Below are 17,536 nucleotides of genomic sequence, written 5' to 3' on the forward strand. Positions count from 1 at the left end.
TTCCTTACAAGTACATACTGTAATTATGCCCCTACACTTTCTCCCAAAGGACCTATAGCCAATTTCTTGAGCAACTGTACACTGAGGAAAGAAAATAATCAAATATTTTGATGGCAGATAAACATAATCATGAATTCTTTGTTAGAGAAATGTTTTAGAGTCTGGTAATAAATGAATTTGTAGCCAAAGTTAAACTTTCAGCATATCAATTGGGTTCTTTTTCATTTCCCTGGAACACACATTAAATGTACATATTTGCTACCAGTAAATCACCATATTAACTCCTTGGCCTGTTGAAGGGATATGGCAAGGGGTTAAATAAAGTGGAATCTATTAGAACTAGACCAGCTTTCCTTTCCAGCCAAGATAGGAAATTAAAAAAATACATTTTGAATTTTGGGAGAGTGGGAAATATTCTATTCTGAGAGATCAGGGAATGAGAATGGCAATAATTTTTGTTCTTAAAGATCCAAGAAAGAGCTCTAGTGGCACAGTGATTAAAGCATTGGTTTATTAACTAAAAGGTTGGCAGTTTGAATCCACCAGCTGCTCCATGGTAGAAAGATCAGGCAGTTGCTTCTGTAAAGATTTATAGCCTTGGAACCCCTATTGGGCAGTTCTACTCTGCTCTCTAAGGTCACTATGAGTCAGAATTGACTCCATGGCAATGGGTTTATTTTTGGTTTAAAGACCCAAAGGACACAGGACTGATGGTCCCATCAAATCCCCACCCAATTCAACAGTCTAGGCCCTTATCAGATAGACCCTGGAAGATGATGGTGCCCTACAACAATATCAACTAACAATAGCTTCAATTACAGCTACCATGAGCCATATGCAGTCTTTGTTAGAGCAGATGAACAGGGGCTCAGGTAAATGACATGTTTTTCAATCGGGAAAATGGAATTTTTTGTCTTTTTTTTTTTCCCTTTCCACTACCCAGCAAGACAATCATAATGGGAAATACTACAAATGATCAGACCTTTGTGATACATCTGGACATTCACTTTGTGGGTGAAGAGGTCAATGGTGACTGACTTGGTTGACTGGTCAGGGAGATGGATAAGAATATGAAGATCAGGGAAAAGGAAGTCTGTGTTTGAGAAATATGGATGGGACTAAGGATTGAAGATGGAATGTGAAGATTTTTGAATTGTGTGTTCACAACTACCAAGACACATGCATAGGACAAGCAATAAACAACCAAGTAGACAAAATGACTTTTCTTGACATCAGTCAGGGTCTATGTTAATTAGCACAATAGGATTACCTATGGCTTTGGTTTTTGGGGAGTACAAGGAAGAAAGTTATGCATAGATTCAGCAGCCTATGTTCCTACTCACTAAGGCTGCTTGAGCTACTGCCACTGTCAAATGTCCAGTCTGCCAGCAACAGAGATAGAGTCCTATCTCTTGGAATAGGCACAATTGCCTGAGAAGATTAACTCGCTATTTGGTAGCAAGTTGAATGCATTCTACCCTGGAAGCTGTGGCAATTTATCTTGACTAAAATTGACACATATTCTGGATGTGGATTTGTTTTCTTAAACTCAGGGTTTAAAAATGGTTTGATCTGTGGAAATGGGGTTTCTGAATAACATCACATCAGACTTAGTGACCATTTTTATAATACAGAAGCTACAGCAGTAAGTACATAGGATACTTTCACAAATCGTATCATATATTGTACAGTTCAAAATCTGTGGTCCTGATAACTTGATGGAATGGCCTTTAGACAGTGTAGACTAAAATGCCAACTGGAGATTACTCCCTGTGAGAATGGGGAGCCATCTTCCAGGATGTAGTATATACCTTCAATCAATGACCATAATCGATGATGTCTCACTGATAGAATGTACGTTACTTGTAACCAAGGGATAAATAGGTGTGGTCCTGCTTACAATTATTTATAATGACCTACTCTAGCTATTTGTGCTTCTAGTCCCTGCAATTATGATTCTGTGCCTTCAGAAATCCTAGTTCCTGGTGCAGAAGTGCTTCCATTAGAAATAGAGTATAAGTTCCATTAAATTTTAAGCTACTGATGCTGTCAGTTTCTTTGTGTTCCTTATGTCAAGAAATCTTCAAGCAAGGAAAGAAGTAACTCTCCTGATAGGGGTATTTGGCCAGTGGCATCACCAGGGCAATGTGCAGTTGTGGCTGTGCTGGGTGATACTGTCAGAGGGAGCAACACCATAATGATTGTCTATAAATTTTTGTGCAATGTTTCAGCAGAATTTATTTATTTATTTTTTTAAAAATATTCCTGTAGTTAGTCATAACAATAAAAAAAAACATTGTTTGTAAGCCCAGTTTACATGTATCGATGTACCTATAAGGCTAAAATGTAGTTTTTGAATCTTTTAATGTGCTCTTGTTAAAGCTGTCATTATTACCCAGTTACAATGATGCTTCAAATACCATGGTTTCATCTGCACTCACTGTTGGAATTTAAAGGTATAGTTTCAATTTTGCTAGTTGTTTCTGTCACTACTATTACCGTTACACTCTGTGACATAAGAGAATTACAATTTACCAGAAACATTAGTATGAAAAACATTACTAAGGCATCTGGTACAGGAGGAGGTCCATGAGTTTCAGCACTGGGTGACAACAACCCTACTGACATCACTGTATTTGATCCTGATCACCAGGCGGTAAGAGCTGCTGGACATAATGATGGCAGGGAAGACTGCATTTGACATCCAGATGTTCCTTGGTAATTCCTCTGTTAAGTTTGAAGGCAAGTAAACAAATGTAGCCGCCATGGCCTAAAAAGGGCATGGTGAACAGATACTCTTCCTTACCCCATAGCTAGTTTCCCAGTGTTGCCATAACAAAAATTCTGCAAGTAGATGGCTTATAAAGCAGAATTGTATTATCTCACAGTTTTGGAGTCTAGAAGTCCAAATCAAGGCATTTGCTCTAGAGGAGGACCCTTCCTTGTTGGTATTCCTGGGCAATCCTCGGAGTTCCTTGGGTTGAAGACAGATCCTCACATAGTCTCATTTCCCTGTGTGTGTGTGTCTCTCTCTCTCTCTGTGTTTATGTATTTGTTTTTCTTTTTATAAAACATCACTCAAAAGGAATTATGTTTTAGGACCCACCCTTAACATAGCAAAAGAAAAACCCTATTTCCAAACAGTAATATTTGCAAGTATAAGGGTTAAGACTTAAATATAGTTTGTGAAAGATGGCACAATTTAATCCATAATTTAATCCCCATTACAGTGCTAGCTCTGATGGGAATTTTGAGTGGGTATATGCAGTTTAATAAATTACCTGGTATGGCTTTTCTAGTCATAAGTCTTTGTGAACTCTTTGGTGGAATTGACCATGAGCAACCAAGTAGCTCCTGATTGTTAGTTATCCACCTGGGGTATTTCTGTTGAGAGCAGCACAAGGTAATTTTCTGGGAAGTTCGCTCTCTCTCAGGTGTTTGGAATTGAGATGTTGGGACCGGTTAGTTTGGCCACTCTGCCAGGCTCAAAAGGAGGCCTCCTAGAGGCAGAAGGGGTCTTTTTCTCTGACTGCTGGCTGAGAAAAACATGCTGCTGAGAGAAACGTGCTCTTGAGAGATACACACTGCTGAGAAAGAGACACTGAGAGACACACATTGCTGGGAGAGATTGAGAAAGACTGCTGGCTGAGAGATGGTGGGCTGAGAGAGACTGCACATTTTTCCTGAACTTGAATTGTAGCCTGGTGCTTCCCTAATAAACCCCATAATCTTTGAGTTCTGTGTGGCCACTGCAGTGAATTATTGAACACAGCAGAGAGGTGTGGGTGCTGTGGGAGGAATGGTTGGTGTCAGGGCTGGAGAGAGGTGGCATGTCTGGCCTCACAGGGATAAGCCTTGGGCTACTGATGGTGATTCTGTCTTCCTCTTGTGGGGTTAGAGGAGGTCAGAAGATGCAGCCTCCCTGCTCCTTTGGCAATAGTAGAAGAAAATAATGAATATCATTTACTTCCCAAATACTGGCTGTAGTAATAGGAGTTCTAGTTTTCTCCACTAATAATCCTTCAGTTTTTTTCTCCCCTTCAGAATCTTGGAGGAATTGTTCCCATATGGGGTAGACTTACGAAAGCCCGGTCTCTCAGTAAGAGCAAAGGCACTCATATTCCTGGCTACCAAAATTGTTACCTCCTAATGCTGATAACTGACTCCTTCACCAGGAATTGTTTTTGGCCAAAGGGAGCTGTTTCACTCAAACTACAACTCTCCAGAAGCTGCTTGCATCTGATAACTAATCCGCAGGAAGGTACACAGGACCAGCCTCTTTCCCTCTCTGAAACATCTCTGAAGCACCATCCCAGATCCATAGCTTCCTGTTAGATTGACTGGTAGTATTGTTGCGTTAGAGTTCAACATCTCCCTCTACCCAGATCTACTTCTTTCACCCACGCATAGAACAACAATCTCCAGTGAACTGCCTATATGAAAATCTCCATCCAGAGTCTATTTCCTGGGGAATCTGAACTATGACATCATTATATTTTAATTACTTAAGCAGAGCTACCCTGCTGTCAACCTAGCTTTTACATACCAATAGTTCATTTTCTAAAATGCAGGTCTTTTCCTACTTGATGATTCTTGGAGTTGCCTTAGACTCCCTAGGGCATGATATCTTCCCAGGACTCTGTAAAAATGGAGTCTTTTCCCATCAGCTCACTCAAACACAAAAGTCTCTTGTCCCTTCAGCTACTGCTCTGTTTATCTTTTCTACTGGTTGCAAATGCTCATGAGATCCCTACTAGGACATAGCTCAGGTTCCCCAAATTCAGCATCTTCTTTTGTATTCACCCTCTTTATTCTTTGAACGGAAGCCCAACTTGGAGTTGTTTACTTCACATCTTCCATTCTGGATAACAAATCCTTTAGTAATTCTCATGCTTTGTTTTGTACTCAACCCTCACTTTTTTTTTCTAAAGGTATCTGTGCTCAGTTCTGACTTAATGTATATAGAGAAGCTCAGTGGTTTTAACCCTGGGAATACTTCAAATATACATTTTTACATAAACCTTTAGGAAAAACACAAATTTAAAATTTGCTTTCATTAGCAAGATCCAGCACTAACTGACCTTCAATATTTAAAACTCTTATGTTCTCTCAGTTAAAGTTCAAATATTTCTCTGGATCAACCCTCAGATTAGAATTAATTTTGAGGAAAAATATAAGGTTGTAGATAGGATATAAAGAAAATCAAGGAAAAGTAATGAGAGGCAGATGACAATAGAGCTGTAAATCACGTGAGAAGATTCGTAAAGAAAACTATATACTCATTAATAACTTATTTATTGTCTGTGTTAGACAATGGAAACAGTAGAAGCAAAGTATATTTTATAGTTACTAGTAAATAGCTTGGGAGCTCTGGTAGCATAGCGCCTAAGGCACTTGACTCCTCACCAGAAGGCTGGCGGTTCAAACCCACCAGCCACTCCTCAGAAGGAAGGTTGGGCAATCCTACTTCCGTAGTGATATTGCCTCAGAAACCCAAGGAGGGGTCGCTATGAGTCGGGGCCGACTAGACGGCAAACAACAACAACAACAACAACAGTAAATAGCTTAAAACTAGATGGAAAGGGAGAACATACTGTACAAAATAGCAATACATGTAAAGATTCAACAATATCCAAGTAGAAGTGGTTAAAACTATAAGAATGTGAGAGATTTATCAGTGAAATAGAAAGTATTTGTGATTTTAAAAAAACAAAACAAAACCCAGTATTAGCAGAGTTTAGAGTCATGGAAACCAAATATTCAAATTTTAATGAGGGAGAAAGATAGGACCATACTTTATGCAGAATATACTTATTTCTGTTCTAAGTCTATTATGTTCAAGGAAGCCAAATGGGACAGACACTCTGTCAGCAGGCATTTACAGTTCAGCTTGTGAGTTGCCCAAGTACTCATATTTTCTAAGAATTTTAGCCAATATTGGTTTTGGTTTGAATTCTTCATTGGGACAAATTTCAAACCATAGAAAAAGCACAGAGTTTTTGGCTTACCAGTAGGCAACCTGAGTTTTATGCTTTGTGATACTCTTGGTTCTCTACAGTAGAAAGGCTTTTAGCAGACAGATTAATTTCAAAAGCCACACCAATGGCTTATGTTGCAGGGGTAAACCCTTCACTAGACCAACATTCCTGTTTTCAATTATGTAGGTCTTATTATGTTTTCTTTAGTTTTGGACATCCAATCCTGGAAAAATTGAATGTCTATTTTATTAAAGATATCATATAGAGAAAATATGCAGCTAAAAACTGAAGAATATGTTATGAGGTATCCTAAATAAAATTATTCTGAAAAATATTTCACATCAATATTTAATTGCTATTAAGTTATTTGATGACAAATACAAGAGTAAAAGGAATACAAGGTTAAATCCTTTTATGTTAATTTCCTTAATGCTTTATTATTGTCTAAGATTCATGTGGTACATAAGGTTATGTGTCAACTTGGCTGGGCCTGGTTTTGAGCAGCTGGGCAGCTGGATGCAGTTATTCCCCATGATGAATCAACTCCAAGGTGGAACCTACTGTGAGCAGCTGTGTAGCTGCCTTAGGGATGTGGTCTGCTTCCAGTATATAAGAAGATGCTTCGAGGAAGGTCTCCGAGCTTCTTGGCACATTTGGATCTTGCATTTGGTTGAGTTCCAGTGTACAGGAAGATGCTTTGAGGAAGGTTTCTGAGCTTCTTGGCACATTTGGATCCTGCATTTGGGCGAATCATCAGTGAGTGGCCTGCCATGTTGTCTGCCAATCTTGGGACTGTTTGTGGACTTGAAGTAGTGGCCTACTGTGTTGCTTGATAATCTTGGGACTGTGCCATTTTACTTGTCAGCCTTGGGTTTGTCAGCCTCAGCAGCCAGCAGCTGCCTGAGTTAAGAAATACCAACAACTCCAGTGGGCTAGGAGCAAGAGGCAGAGCTGAAGCCCAAGGTCGAGGGGTCTTCACTCAGCCCCTAGAGCTGTCATTAGAACTTGGATTTCTAGCCTCCTAAACTGTAAGAGAATAAATCCCTGCTTGTTAAAGCCATAAACTTATGATATGTCTGTTATAGCAGTACTAAATAATCAAAACAAGTTTGTCAAGCCATAATTTTTTCACTGGTACCATAGCATTTCTATATTCATTTGGCATTTATAATAAAAGCTACCATTTATTAAATGCCTATCTAACTTTAGGTGATTTCCATTTTATCCTTAACTCCATGACTAAATATACTCATATACTATAGGCAATGAGACCAAGGCTTAGAAATATTAAATAATTTTTCTAAGGTCAGAAAGTTAATAAGCATTGAAGGCATATAATAAATATCATGGATTATATTAATACTTGCAAAATTTTTGTTTCCTTGTAGTGTTCCTCTCTCTCTACATTCTTTTCCTGTTGAACTCAGGAGTAGGCCAAAGAAATGACAAGTGTTTACTTCAGAACAGAAGCAACATGTCCCACTTCAGAGCAGGAGGGTTAAGCTCAGTATATGACTTGACGTGTCTCTTTTCCCTTCACTCTAAGGTCAAGAATGGTGCAGAGATAGCTCCTTTAAAGTGGAGTACAGCTGCCTTTGCACAGAATAGCAGCCATCCTCATGGGTATGTGTTGTGAATACGAAATACATTTTATTGTTCATCACTGCTACAAGGGGCTATTTATTGACACTGCATATTCTGGCCTAGATAGATTTACTCAATAGCATCAATATGTAGGTGTCACAGTGACTTGATTCCTATGGCTTTTCTATGATCATTACATCAATTTTTCTTTAGTTGTTCAAGTATTGTTATTTTTGTTAGGTGTCATCAAAGTCATTTCCAACTTACAACTACATTCGATGTACAACAGAACAAAACATTGCCTGGTGCTGCACTACCTTGACCATCATTGCTGTGTTTGAACCTATTGCTGCAGACACTGTGCCAACCCATATCATTGGGATCTTCCTCTTTTTACTTTTCCAATTATGAAGTCCTTCCCAATGACTGGTCCCTCCTGATAACATATCCAAAGTATATGAGATGAAGTTATGCCATCCTTTCTTCCAAGGAGTATCCTGGCTTTACTTTTTCCGTGACAGATTTGTGTGTTCTTCTGGCAGTCCATGGTATGTGCAGTATTCTCCACCAGCACCATAATTCAAAGACATCAATTCTTCTTCAGTTTTCTTTGTTCATTATCTAGCTTTCAAAAGCCTATGGGACTGAATATACCATGGCTTGAGTGAGGCACACATTAGTCCTCAAAGTGACATCTTTGCTTTTGCAGCATATTTGTCCAATACAAATGCCATGTGATTTCTCGATTATTCCTTTCATGGGCATTGATTGAGAATCCAGGGTCAATGAATCTAATCTAAAATGAAATTCTTTACAACTTCAATCTTTTCTCCATTTATCACAATATTGCTTATTAGTCCAATTGTATTTTTTTTTTCTTTATGTTGAGATCTAATCTATACTTAAGAATATGTCTTCTTTGATCTTCATCAATAAGTCTGCAAGTCTTCTTTGCTTTCTGCAAGCCAGGTTGTGTCATTGGCATATTGTACTTGTAATGTGTCTTCCTCCAATCCTGATGCTGTGTTCTTCTTCATATATTCTAGTTTACCAGATTGTTTGCTAAGCATACACATTGCGTAACCATGGAAGAATATAATCCTGACACATATCTTTATTTATTTTAAACTATGCATTACCTCCTTGTTCTGTTCAAACAACAACCTTTTCATTTATGTACACATTCCACATGAACCCAATTAAGTGTTCTGGAATTCCCAATCTTCACAATGTTTTCCAAAATTTGTTATGAGCTACACAATCAGATGTCTTTGTATAGTCAATAAAGCACAAGTATACATCTTCCTGGTATTCACTGTTTTCACCCAAGATCCATCTGACATCGGCAATGTCTCTCATTCCACGTCCTCTTCGGAATCCAGCTTGAATTTCTGGAAGTTCCTTGTCTGTGTACTACTGTAATTGCTTTTCAATTATCTTCAGTGAAACTTAACTTGCATATGATATTAATGATATAGTTTGACAAATTCTGCATTTTGTTGGATCACTTTTTATGGAATGGAAACAAGTAAGGATCTCTTTCAGTCATTTGACCAGGTAGCTAGCTGTCTTCCAAATTTCTTGGCATAGATGAATCAGTGCTTCCAGCCTTGCATCCATTTGTAGAAACATTTTAAATAGTATTTCATGAAATCCTGTAACATTGTTTTTCACCAGTGCCTCAGTGAAACTTAGACTTTTTCCTTCAATACAATCAGTTCTTGATCAAATGGTGCCTCAGAAAATCTTAAAATCAGACAATTATTTTTGGTACAGTGACTCTGTGTATTACTTCCATTTTTCTTTTTTTTATGTGTCCTGTGTCATTTAATATCTTCCCTGTAGAATCCTTCAGTATTTCAGCTCAAGGCTTTAGTTTTTTTCTCTTCAGTTCTTTCAGCTTGAGAAATGCCCAGTGTAATCCTTTCTTTTGGCTTTCTAACTCCAGGTCTTTGCACATTTCATTCATTATAATTCTTTACTTTGTCTTCTTGACCTGCCCTTTGAAATCTGTTCAGCTCTACATCATTTCTTCCATTTACTTTAGCTGTTGTTGTTGTTGTTATGTGCCGTCGAGTCAGCCCTGACTCATAGCGACCCCTCCTTGGGTTTCCGAGGCAGTATCACTTCGGAAGTAGGATTGCCCAACCTTCCTTCCGAGGAGTGGCTGGTGGGTTTGAACCGCCAGCCTTCTGGTTAGCAGTCAAGTGACTTAGCCACTATGCTACCAGAGCTCCCTTACTTTAGCTACTGTATGTTAAACAGCAACATTGAGAGTCTCTTCTGACATCCATTTTGGTCTTTTCTTTCTTTCTTGTCTTTTTAATGACCCATAGTTTTCATCCCATAACTTGTCTGGTCTTCTGTTATTAGTGCTTAATGCATCAAATGTATTCTTGATATAGTTTATAAATTAATGTGAAATATATACAAGGTCATACTTTGGCTCTCCTGGACTTGTTTTCATTTTCTTCAGCTTCAACTTGAACTTGGATATGAGCAATTGATAGTTGACTTCTGATCTTATTCTGACTGATGATATTGAGCTTCTCCACTATCTCTTTCCACAGATGTAGTCTATCTGATTCCAGTGTACTCCATTTGGTGAAGTCCATGTGTATAATCAACGTTTGTGTTGTTGAAAAGAGGTATTGCAATGAATGAATCATTGGTCTTGCAAAATTATATCATGCAATCGCTCATGTTGTTTCCATCACCAAGGCCCTATTTTCCAGTTGCTGATCCATCTTCTTTGTTTCTAATTTTTGTATATAATCATCAGTAATCAGCAATGCATCTTAATTGAATGTTTGATCAATTTCAGACTGCAGAAGCTGGAAAAATCTTCAAGTTCTTCCTTTATGGCATTAGTGATTGGGGTGTAAATTTGAATATTAATCATAGTAACTGGTTTCCCTTGTTGTTGTGTTGTTAGGTGCCATCAAATCAGTTCCAACTCATAGAAACCTTATTTTTTCCATTCACTCTATAACAGAATGAAACACTGCCCAGTCCTGCACCATCCTCACAATCCTTGCTATGTTTGATCTCATTGTTGTAGCCACTGTGTCATTCCATCTAAACGAGGGGTTTCCCCTTTTTCATTTACCATCTAGTCCTATCACTGTCAGTACTGTGTTTAATGATAGATTCTGAAATGTTCTTTTTGAGGATGAACATCTCATTCATCTTCAATTTGTTATTCATAAGGTAGAGAACCATATAATTGACCAATTCAAAATGACCGATACCAGTCCCTTTCAGCTCACCAATGCCTAGGATATCCAAGTGTTCTATCACATTTTTGAGAACTTCCAATTTTCCTTGATTCTTACATCATGGATTACACATTAATGGATGTTTGCAGCTGTTTCTTCTCATTATGAGGTATGCCACATCAGCAAATGAGGACCCCCGAAACTTTATTCCATCTACATCATTAAGATAGATTCTATTTCAAAGAGGTAGCTCCTTCCCAATATTATTTTGAACTACTTTCAACCTAAGGGGATCACCATCTAGAATTATATAGAGATAACTTTCCATCGCTATTCATAAATTTACAGTGGCCAATACTTCAGGAGTGGATGGCCCTGTCCTTATGCCCAGTCTGTCTTATCTCGAAGCTCCACTGAAAGCTGTCCACCATAAGTGACCCTGCTGGTATTTGAAATGCTAGTGGCGTAGCTTCCAGCATGACCTCAACACAAAAAACACCACAGTACACAACCTGACAGAAGAGTGGAATAACTACCTGATATTTCCAACTTCACTATATAATCTCCTTGAAGGTAGATATAATGTGTTAAGTTTACATTTTTATATTTTGTTTCCACCAATAAAATTTCTCTACTCAAAGTGTTTGTGTGGTATCTTCTGCAAATGAATGAGTTTACTTTCTTTTGTTTTATTTTTCTATCTTTAATCTATGACTATGTTGACAAGACCTTAGCATGTTAAGTACTATGACTATTGTTTCCATTCCCTGAGGTGTTTTTATTTACCATTGTCAAATAATGAATAACTCAGGAATTGAAATAAACAGATTTTTTGAATATCATTTTTAGAAGTTTTGCAATTAAAAAAGAAAAAATTACTAAGTTCCAATAAAATTAATGACCACTCAAGTCTGTTTGGTTAGCCACTTCTGCTTCTGAGTGCACAGTGTTCTTGTAATTTTTAGACTCAAGAGGTCTTTCTTCTAGTGCCTTGGACACAAAAATGAAAAAAACAAACTCAGGGCCATCATGTTGATTCTGACTCATAGCAACCCTCAGGGTTTTCAAGAATGTAAATCTTTACAGAAGCAGACCACCTCATCTTTCTTCCATGGAATGGCTAGTGGGTTTGAATCACAAGGCTTCTGGTCAGCTGCCAAATACCTTAACTACTACACCAACAGAGTTCGTTACCTTGAACTGGAGGCTTGCTATTCTTTAGGGAAAAAATGGTTTGTTAAACATATTGGTTGATAATATTTATCATAGTTAAGAATTAGCATCAGAGTAAAAATAGTTAATATTTGAATTTAGTAGAATTAAAAATGTGCCTATGTTTTTTTCCTGATTGTTTCCACTTCTTACAAAGGCGTCGGGCCTGACTGCCTCTCACTTTGAATCTATCAGGAATATTGTTATAGGTAAGTGAAAATTTAAAAATCACATTTTGCATATTTATATTTGCATTTGACTTGCTGTTGTTTTACTTATTATTAATTCACAACTCTCATACAGTATCAAGGAAAATAAGAAATATCTCTATATAGTAATTTACATATGCTGACACATATTCTAAACAGAAAAGAACTTTCTATAATTTGTAAGTAAAATTCTTGTAGGCAAAATAGAGATATATAGATGCAAATCTTAGCTTAATTGAATGATTAACTGATGGTGATTACAACTGTCTTGCATTTGGGATCCAGCATCTAGAGGGAAAAAGGTCATTTATGAAATTACAGTTTAATAAGGACTACTGTAAAACCACATATCTGTTGTTTGCCTAATAATGACTCCACATTTTGCTGATTTGCAACTTTTCAACCAATTTTTAACCCAAGTAGTTGGCATAATTTCTAGAGCAACTGTTTTATTCTGGGAAATCTGGCTGCCATGATTAGTGGTTTGACTGCAGTATTTTCATGCATGTAAATTCCCACTGATGCATACATGGTTTCATATATACCAAATAACATCCTATATATGAATGCTGAATGGAAGATTGTTCATCTCATAATAATCTTTGTGGCCACATAGACATGCCACAATCTCTATCAGTAGGGAAGTCTTGAAATTTTGGCAGTCATAAATAAACAATATTCTTGAAAATATATATTCATCATTTATATCATTTTTCTTTGAAGCATCAGTCTTCGGAAATTGAAAGAAATACATGTCTAAAATGTTTCCAAAATTTTCAAAGAATATTTCAAGCTATTTTGTTATTTGACTTAGACCAAATTTAGAATGACATTTCTAGAAACCTCAGTTCTATGTATTAAAAAATAAATGAAGAAGAAGAAGAAGAACTTCTTCCACTGAAAAGGTAGCTTAGTCAGAACGGAGACACAACTAGGGTGCAGACGTTTATATTGTTCCTTCAGAATGTGTATGATCAGGGCTCCTCAAAGGATTAGTGAAGGACAATAGCTTGTTTTTTCTTTCTAAACCCACAGAGGAGAACACACTTTAGTGATCACAAAAGGACCTCATGGGGAAGACTTGCAACATAAAGCATGTCTTAAGTATTACAAATGTGACTTCAGTTTTCCTCTTAAATACCATTTCAGCTGACCTTTTGAAACAGAGCTACAGTTTCTGTCTGTTTTAAATTGCTCTTTCTCATGAAGAACAATAATGAATTAATACATTTTAATCTCACTTGGCCTTTCTTGAGGGTAAGCACATTCCAAACTATCTCTTTGTTCCTTAAATCCTAGTTACAATGTTTCAACATGAATTATCTTTAACACTTTCTTGATAATTACTAAAAGTTGTATCAGAAAGAAGTTAATACTAAGTAATGTATTTGATAAAAACATTATTGAAGAGATATTAATATGTAAAAACCAAAATGTTAAAGATGGTCTTCCTTTTACAGTTCCATTTATTTTCTTTTGTTTGTTTTCAGATAATTTTCATGCACAGCTCTTTGGACAATCTTTGCCCATTTTCCTCTGACCTTCTAACTTTTAGTTGGGAACAGTGCAGGAAACAATCTGGTTTTGATGGAATCCCAAATTTTTGTATGTGTGTTCTAAATAAACTCAAGTAGTTCATATGACTCATGCGTTTTCTGTGGCCTCACTGACTTTATTTTCTGTCGAGAAACTATTTAATCTAATTCGATCAGATGGATATTCTTGATTGCTTCTTTTCAAAAAAAAAAGGAAGAACAGTTTGCTAAGAATGAGGTACTTACTTTAAATTTTCTTGGTAAACTTTCTAAAAGTTTGTAGCGATTTTATCAATTTGCATAAGAAAAATAAATACTTAATCTCCTTGTGGTTTTCAGGGACAGCTGTTTTCTGTAGTTTCAGCTCCATGATTAAGGCTTAAGGAAGGGAGACAGGGTGATGAGAAATGCATAGGGTGCTTGCTGCCCTTAGAAGAATTTAACTGGCTCACTGGTGATTTTTATATTCTCTGCATTTCTTTTTCCTTTATAGGTACAACAAATAATGAAAACTTTACCAAGAGAAGCTACTTAAAGTAGCATAAACAGCATATGTCAAAAGTGAGTTTTTGAATGTGTTTCAAGACAGTATTCTAAAATTTACCTTTACATAGAGAAGATTCTTTATAAGGACCAAACACATGTTGGGTTCAGAAACCCAACAAACTCTCTGTGAATCTATTTCTCTTCATGTAAGCACATGTGGGAGATAAATGTGTTTTGATATTTCAATCTATCTAATTTCAATTAGAGTTCCTCAGAGGTGCAGTTGATATGCTTAACTACTGACAGAAAGGTTGGAGCTTCCAGGACACCAGAGTTGTCTCGGCAGAAAGTCCTGGCAATCTCCTTCTGAAAAATAAGCCATTGAACATCCTATGGAGAACAGTTCTACCCTCATACACAAGGGGCTGTCATGAGTCAGAACTGACTCCATGGCAAGTGGTGGTGAGGATGGTAATTTTAATTAGAGGTACATTTTAGTATTCCTTTGCCAATATTTTCATAGTTTAACATTCACTTCGAAGTGGGGTAACTGAATTTATTTAAGCCATGTGTCATTCATCTTCAAGCTATTTCAAAAATGTGGCAAACCATTAATACTTCTGTAGAGAAACATTCCAGGAGAGGCATATGTTCAAGAACCAGTGGTATTGAAGGAAGAAGTTCAAGCTGCATTGAGGGAGTGGGTGAAAAACAAGGCTCAAGGAATTGACAGAATACCCATTGAGGTGTTTCAACAAACAGATGCCTCACTAGAGGCACTCACTCAGCTGTGCCAAGATATTTGGAAGACAGCTACCTGGTCAACTGACTGGAAGAAATCCATATTGAACCCATTCCAAGGAAAGGTGATCCCACATAATGTGGAAATAATTGAACAATATCAATGATATCACACGCAAGTTTAAAAATGGTGGCAGCAGTATATTGACAGAGAACTTCCAGTAATGCAAGCTGGATTCAGAAGGGGACATGGAGCAAGAGGTTCATAGCTGATGTCAGATGGATCTTAGCTGAAAGCAAAGAATACCAGAAAGATGTTTACTTGTGTTTTATTGACTATACAAAGACATTTGATTGTGTAGATCATAACAAATTATGGATAACATTGAGAACAATGGGAATTCCACAACACTTAATTGTGCTTATGAGGAACCTGTACATAGACAAGAGGCTGTCATCCAAACAGAACAAGGGGATACTGCATGGTTTAAAATCAGGAAGAGAGTGTGTTATGGTTGTATCATTTCACCATATTTATTCAATCTGTATGCTGAGCAAATAATCTGAGAAGCTGGACTATATGAAGAAGAATGTGGCATCAAGATTGGAGGAAGTCTCATTAACAATCTGAGATATGCAGATGACACAACTTTGATTGGTGAAAGTGAGGATGACTTGAAGCAGTTAAGTGATGAAGATTAAAGACTATAGTCTGTTATATGGATTACTTAGACAAAAAGAAAACAAAAATCCTCACAACTGGACCAATAAGCATCATCACAATAGATGGAGAAAAGATTGAAGTTGGTAAAGACTTCACATTACTTGGTCCTACAATCAATGCCAATGGAAGCAGTAGTCAAGACAGCTGCTTCCTCGGAGGTGCAGTGCAAAAGGTGTATTGCGTTGGGTAAATCTGTTGCATCTTTCAAGTGCTGAAGAGCAAAGATATCTCCTTCAAGACTAAGATGTGCCTAACCATGGTATTTTCTATTGCCTCATATGCATGTGAGAGCTAGACAATGAATAGAGAAGACCAAAGAAGAGTCAATGCTTTTCAGGTGTGGTGTTGGCAAAGAATTCTGAAAGTACCGTTGACTACGAAAAGAACTAACAAATCTGTTCTAGAATAAGTGCAGTTGGAATGCTCTTTGGAAGCAAGAATGGCCAGACTTCATCCCACCTACTTTGGTCATGTTGTCAGAAGGGACCATTCCCTGGAGAAGGATATCATACTTTGTAAAGTGGAGGGTCAACGAAGAAGGGGAAAGTCCCCAAAAAGATGGATTGACATGGTGGCTTCAGAGATGGGCTCAAGTATAGTGGAGGCCGTGAAGCTGGCACAGGACTGGGAAGTGTTTCATTCATACACACAGTCGCTATGAGTTAGAAATGACTCGACTGCACATAACAACAACAACAACTACAGAGAAACATGAGCCTCACTCACGTGTAAATATACTTTGAAATCTTTCTTAAGGTGTGTCTGCAACTTAGAAATGTTAAGAAAGGGATGATTCTTAGAATTATGCAGGCAAACCTCATTTTATTGTGCTTTGCAGATATATGTGTTTTTTACAAATTGAAGGTTTGTGATAATCCTGTGTGGAGCAAGTGTATCAGCAACATTTTTTTTGAACAACTTTTGCTTACTTTATTTCTCAGTTTCACATTCTGGTAATCTTCATAATACTTTAAATTTTTTTTCAAAACCCTATTTCACATTCCATAGACTACAGTATAGTATAACTTTTATTTGCACTGGGAAATCAAAAAATTCGTGTGACTTGCTTTATTGCAATATTTGTTTATTGCAATGGTCTGGAACTCAACCCACAGTATCTCTGATGTATGCCTGTACCTTTATCCTACATTCAACTCTAAACATTATGGAGGAAGAGAAGTCAAAACACAGGTTAAACCAGGAAACAAACAAACCACTGCCATTGAGTGGATTTCCACTCATAGCAACCCCATTGGGTTTTGGAGGCAGTAAATTTTTACAGAAATAGATTGCTCTGTTTTCCTTCCATGGAGTGGCTGGTGGGTTTGAACTACCAACCTTCTGGTTAGCACTCAAATGCCTTCCTTAGGCACTGTGCCACCAGAGCTCCTTAATACACAAGTTATAAGGCAGTGAAAAGAAGCAAAAGCTTGTACAGTTTTGTTACTTATGTCCTTTTATTCTTCACTCAGAATTATGGGATTGAGTAACAATTATGCACTATTTGACTAGAAGACTGTTATTTAATATTAATTTAGAACTAGTATGTACGTAAAAGACAATGAGATATGTGTTATTTTTGTTATGGTTGTTGTTGTTTTGTTTAAGTCTGGTTTATAGGGAGGATTTTCCCCCTTTTTTTGGCCAAGATATGACTTTCCCAAAGTCAAAGACAATCAGACTGAAGCTATAAGTATAAATGTAACATCCTACCAGAAAGTTTTAAACTTAGGTCCAATGATTCATTAAGATCACACTGAGTTGCTCCAAATCAAATGGAGTTCACATCAGTAACCTTTAAAAAAGTCACTTAAAAATCAAGTACAAAAAACAGTATAGTTTTAGAAGC

This window comes from Orycteropus afer, unplaced genomic scaffold (assembly GCF_000298275.1).
Source record: "Orycteropus afer afer isolate SDZICR_OR568_19922 unplaced genomic scaffold, OryAfe1.0 scaffold00001, whole genome shotgun sequence".
Classification (NCBI taxonomy): domain Eukaryota; kingdom Metazoa; phylum Chordata; class Mammalia; order Tubulidentata; family Orycteropodidae; genus Orycteropus; species Orycteropus afer.